At 40.3% G+C, this 5,761-nt stretch overlaps 1 long non-coding RNA gene across 1 annotated transcript; it reads left to right on the top strand.

Annotated features, from left to right (window-relative positions):
• The first annotated feature begins 285 nt into the window (after window positions 1-285).
• Window positions 286-5,761, top strand: LOC117472177. Its single transcript, XR_004554884.1, has 3 exons — window positions 286-402; window positions 833-915; window positions 4,041-5,761. It is a non-coding gene; the product is annotated as an uncharacterized LOC117472177 (long non-coding RNA).

Below are 5,761 nucleotides of genomic sequence, written 5' to 3'. Positions count from 1 at the left end.
CTCTCTCTCTCTCTCTCTCTCTCTCGTCTCTCTCTCTCTCTCGCTCTAGCTCTCTCTCTCTCTCTCTCTCTCTCTCTCTCCAGATAAGCTGTTTCAACCCAACATCTCTGTGTCCTCCTCCATGTACGGGGTCTCCGGGGCCCCAGCAGCAGGGTTCCAGGTGTTCAGAGGCTTCACCTTCACCATCAGTTGCTCCATCCAGCCTCAGTACCCAGGAGGCTCCTTCCTGCTCAGCTCCTCCACTCACAACTACACCCAGCCAGCTGTCAATCACTCTGCCCCACTTCCTGTTCCCGGCTGCAGAGCCCGCCCACCAGGGAAGCTACAGCTGTGTTTATCACGTCTCTGCTTTTTCTCAGGACTTCTCCTCTGAGAGCCATCTGCTCTCCATCACCGTCACAGGTGAGCTGTTAGAGTTTACTGTAGGACAGAGCGTGATGCTCCCCAGGAGAACGCTGGTGAGGACTGAGTGTTTTACTGTGAGCCCTGAAGCAGTCACACCCTTACATCACATGTAGCTTTCCAGAGCAACGTACAATAAGTGCAATGAACCGTGAAGACATGAATCCAGAACACACATTCTCCTGTCAGCTGTAGTTTACATTGGAGTATTGCCATGAGTACTGAGTGTTTAACAGATACAGCTAGCAGCTTCTCCCTACAGTCCTACTGTCTGGTATGAACAGGGAAAAGGGTTGGGGTTGAATGAAGATCTTAAGAAGATGTAGTTTATTGTAATATAACTGTAGAGAGGAGTCTCCATGCTGAAGTGGGTTCAGGTCTCTGTGTGTTTGCTGACTCTTGATGTGATTCTGTCCATGTGTTCGATCAGATCCAAAACCTTTTATCATCCGAGCCGTCGTCCTGCCGCTGATTCAGCTGCTGGTGACCATCTGCCTTTACTTCTACTGCAAGGTACGGAAACATGTTGTTGTTGTTCCACTGACTGAATGATGAGGTACGGAAACATGTTGTTGTTGTTGTTCCACTGACTGAATGATGAGGGACTGAAACATGTTGTTGTTCCACTGACTGAATGATAAGGTACTGAAACATGTTGTTGTTGTTCCACTGACTGAATGGTGAGGTACTGAATAATGTTGTTGTTCCACCACTGACTGAATGATGAGGGACTGAAACATGTTGTTGTTGTTCCACTGACTGAATGATAAGGTACTGAAACATGTTGTTGTTGTTCCACTGACTGAATGATAAGGGACTGAAACATGTTGTTGTTCCACTGACTGAATGATGAGGTACTGAAACATGTTGTTGTTCCACTGACTGAATTATGAGGGACTGAAACATGTTGTTGTTCCACTGACTGAATGATGATAGGGACTGAAACATGTTGTTGTTCCACTGACTGAATGATGAGGTACTGAAACATGTTGTTGTTCCACCACTGACTGAATGATGAGGGACTGAAACATGTTGTTGTCCACTGACTGAATGATAAGGGACTGAAACATGTTGTTGTTCCACTGACTGAATGAGAGGGACTGAACATGTTGTGTTCCACCACTGACTGAATGATAAGGACTGAAACATGTTGTTGTTCCACTGACTGAATGATAAGGTACTGAAACATGTTGTTGTTCCACTGACTGAATGATAAGGGACTGAAACATGTTGTTGTTCCACTGAATGGAATGATGAGGTACTGCAACATGTTGTTGTTCCACTGACTGAATGATAAGGGACTGAAACATGTTGTTATTCCACTGACTGAATGATGAGGTACTGAAACATGTTGTTGTTCCACTGACTGAATGATGAGGGACTGAAACATGTTGTTGTTCCACCACTGACTGAATGATGAGGGACTGAAACATGTTGTTGTTCCACCACTGACTGAATGATAAGGGACTGAAACATGTTGTTGTTCCACTGACTGAATTATGAGGGACTGAAACATGTTGTTGTTCCACTGACTGAATGATGAGGTACTGAAACATGTTGTTGTTCCACTGACTGAATGATAAGGGACTGAAACATGTTGTTGTTCCACTGACTGAATGATGAGGTACTGAAACATGTTGTTGTTCCACCACTGACTGAATGATGAGGGACTGAAACATGTTGTTGTTCCACTGACTGAATGATAAGGGACTGAAACATGTTGTTGTTCCACTGACTGAATGATGAGGGACTGAAACATGTTGTTGTTCCACCACTGACTGAATGATAAGGGACTGAAACATGTTGTTGTTCCACTGACTGAATGATGAGGTACTGAAACATGTTGTTGTTCCACCACTGACTGAATGATGAGGGACTGAAACATGTTGTTGTTCCACTGACTGAATGATGAGGTACTGAAACATGTTGTTGTTCCACCACTGACTGAATGATGAGGGACTGAAACATGTTGTTGTTCCACTGACTGAATGATGAGGTACTGAAACATGTTGTTGTTCCACTGACTGAATGATAAGGGACTGAAACATGTTGTTGTTCCACTGACTGAATGATGAGGTACTGAAACATGTTGTTGTTCCACTGACTGAATGATAAGGGACTGAAACATGTTGTTGTTCCACTGACTGAATGATAAGGGACTGAAACATGTTGTTGTTCCACTGACTGAATGATAAGGGACTGAAACATGTTGTTGTTCCACTGACTGAATGATAAGGGACTGAAACATGTTGTTGTTCCACTGACTGAATGATGAGGTACTGAAACATGTTGTTCCACCACTGACTGAATGATGAGGTACTGAAACATGTTGTTGTTCCACCACTGACTGAATGATGAGGGACTGAAACATGTTGTTGTTCCACCACTGACTGAATGATAAAGGACTGAAACATGTTGTTGTTCCACTGACTGAATGATGAGGGACTGAAACATGTTGTTGTTCCACTGACTGAATGATGAGGTACTGAAACATGTTGTTGTTCCACTGACTGAATGATGAGGTACTGAAACATGTTGTTGTTCCACTGACTGAATGATAAGGTACTGAAACATGTTGTTGTTCCACTGACTGAATGGTGAGGGACTGAAACATGTTGTTGTTCCACTGACTGAATGATGAGGTACTGAAACATGTTGTTGTTCCACCACTGACTGAATGATAAGGTACTGAAACATGTTGTTGTTCCACTGACTGAATGATGAGGTACTGAAACATGTTGTTGTTCCACTGACTGAATGATGAGGGACTGAAACATGTTGTTGTTCCACTGACTGAATGATGAGGTACTGAAACATGTTGTTGTTGTTCCACTGACTGAATGATGAGGTACTGAAACGTGTTGTTGTTGTTCCACTGACTGAATGATGAGGTACTGAAACATGTTGTTGTTCCACTGACTGAATGATAAGGGACTGAAACATGTTGTTGTTCCACTGACTGAATGATGAGGTACTGAAACATGTTGTTGTTCCACTGACTGAATGATGAGGGACTGAAACATGTTGTTGTTCCACTGACTGAATGATGAGGTACTGAAACATGTTGTTGTTCCACCACTGACTGAATGATAAGGGACTGAAACATGTTGTTGTTCCACTGACTGAATGATGAGGGACTGAAACATGTTGTTGTTCCACTGACTGAATGATGAGGTACTGAAACATGTTGTTGTTCCACCACTGACTGAATGATAAGGTACTGAAACATGTTGTTGTTCCACTGACTGAATGATGAGGTACTGAAACATGTTGTTGTTCCACTGACTGAATGATGAGGGACTGAAACATGTTGTTGTTCCACTGACTGAATGATGAGGTACTGAAACATGTTGTTGTTTCACTGACTGAATGATGAGGTACTGAAACGTGTTGTTGTTGTTCCACTGACTGAATGATGAGGTACTGAAACATGTTGTTGTTCCACTGACTGAATGATGAGGTACTGAAACATGTTGTTGTTCCACTGACTGAATGATGAGGTACTGAAACATGTTGTTGTTCCACTGACTGAATGATAAGGGACTGAAACATGTTGTTGTTCCACTGACTGAAACAGTGTGTGTTATTGAACAGGAGTGATGCAGGAAGTCTCACTGTGTGCTGTCATGTCTCTCCAGGCCACCAGGGGGCGGAGGCCGAGCCGACAGGAGGACATTGAGCTGGATTATGATGACCTGGGTGTTCCTGCTGAAGAGGAAGGAGCTCAGGGAGCAGAGTAGCAGCTCCAAGGAGCTCCTCTCACACACATGGGTTTATCAGCTCTTAGAGCTTTTAACCAACGTTAGAAATATATAGCTTTCACTCTGAAAGTCACCAGCAATGTGTGAGTGCCTCATGTTTCCTGACTTCCTGTCAGCTCCAAGCCCATTGGTTCCCACTGAAGATGAAGATCTTTAAAAAACATCACAAGTTAGTTTTATTATGAAAAGTCAATGCAGTCGGTGCAGTTTGAAACCACAGACACACCAACCCAGGCCGCTCAGGAACTAAGTTGGCCAATTAATGCCATATTTTAATGTTCAAATATCCTCTAGAAACAGTGTTACAATACCCAGTGTTTGAATCTAATGTAGTGATTCCTGAGATAACAGGAGGAACGCGTTACAGCGCCACCTAGTGTTGGATTTGTAGACCTCGAGCACAACAAGGTTTTTTTTATATTCAATCAACAAATAAGACAAAGTACAGTTTTTAAAATGTTACGTTTTTAACAACAATTAATCTGATCAGCGAGATAGGATATTTGATCCCCTTGTGGGTCACATGGGTCATTTCAGCAGCAGGACCACATTTAGCTGATCAATATACAAATAGGAATTCAACAAAAGTAAATAGTCCAAACACTTCTTATTTCATAACAATGCTGATGTTTTATTGAAAAATGTTATTACAGAAGAATGTAGCTTGATTTTGGTCTGAAGAGATTGTTTGTAAAAAAAAAAAAAGCTTTTTTAGAGAAATCCGATTATATTTGTAATTTGCCAAAATGTATAAGATTGTAACTTTTCTTTAATGTTCTTATTTCACATGTACTGAGCTCAGTTTGTAATCATTTTCAATCATTCAGGATTTTTCTTACGTTATATCATTTTTGATGGTATTTGTCTGTATGTTGTAGTAATTTAGCTGTTTTGAAGAACTCCACCTTTTGGAGAGCATTCCCAAATTCATAAGATATTAAATACTAACATGTTGTAATTAAAAATGTACATCATTTTGTAGAAGTTTCCTTTTTAAAAGGTAATGTGCTTTGTTATGTGATCAAGATGTGCTTGTTTTTGTATTATTGAGGATTGGACTTATTTCACAAGATGATCAATAATATGTAATCATTACTTTTTGGACTTTTATGAAACATTTTAATTTCTTTAGAATTTCACTTTTTTCAAAGAATTCTGATTATTTTTGTGATTTAGGATTTTCCCAAATTCAGGAGACTAATTATTTCGTACTTAAAATGTTAACATTGTCCGTAAACAAGTGTTGTGATTTTGGAACCGAGAAATGTTTTTGCTTCATAAGAATTTTGATTGATTTTCTTATCTTTTGCATTTCTGAAGAATTTAGCTTTCGCCTATTAAGGTTTTTAGATGTGGCTTTTTTTAACAAATGTTGTATTTGAAGATTTTTCATGATCTGGCTTAAATCACAAATTCTACTTGATTTTATAATGAAGAGTTTTGACCGATTTGGTTTCCATGAGATTACGATGAAGCAAATCGTCTTAAATTCTGAACACAGCAGAATCCTCCAGAAACCATGACGATGTTCAACATCACTGTAATAAATGCTGTCATTTGCTATGTACCAAAAAAATAATAAAACTTCTTTAATAATC

This window comes from Trematomus bernacchii, unplaced genomic scaffold, assembly GCF_902827165.1.
Source record: "Trematomus bernacchii unplaced genomic scaffold, fTreBer1.1, whole genome shotgun sequence".
Classification (NCBI taxonomy): domain Eukaryota; kingdom Metazoa; phylum Chordata; class Actinopteri; order Perciformes; family Nototheniidae; genus Trematomus; species Trematomus bernacchii.
This window is presented reverse-complemented; position numbering and strand designations above follow the sequence as displayed.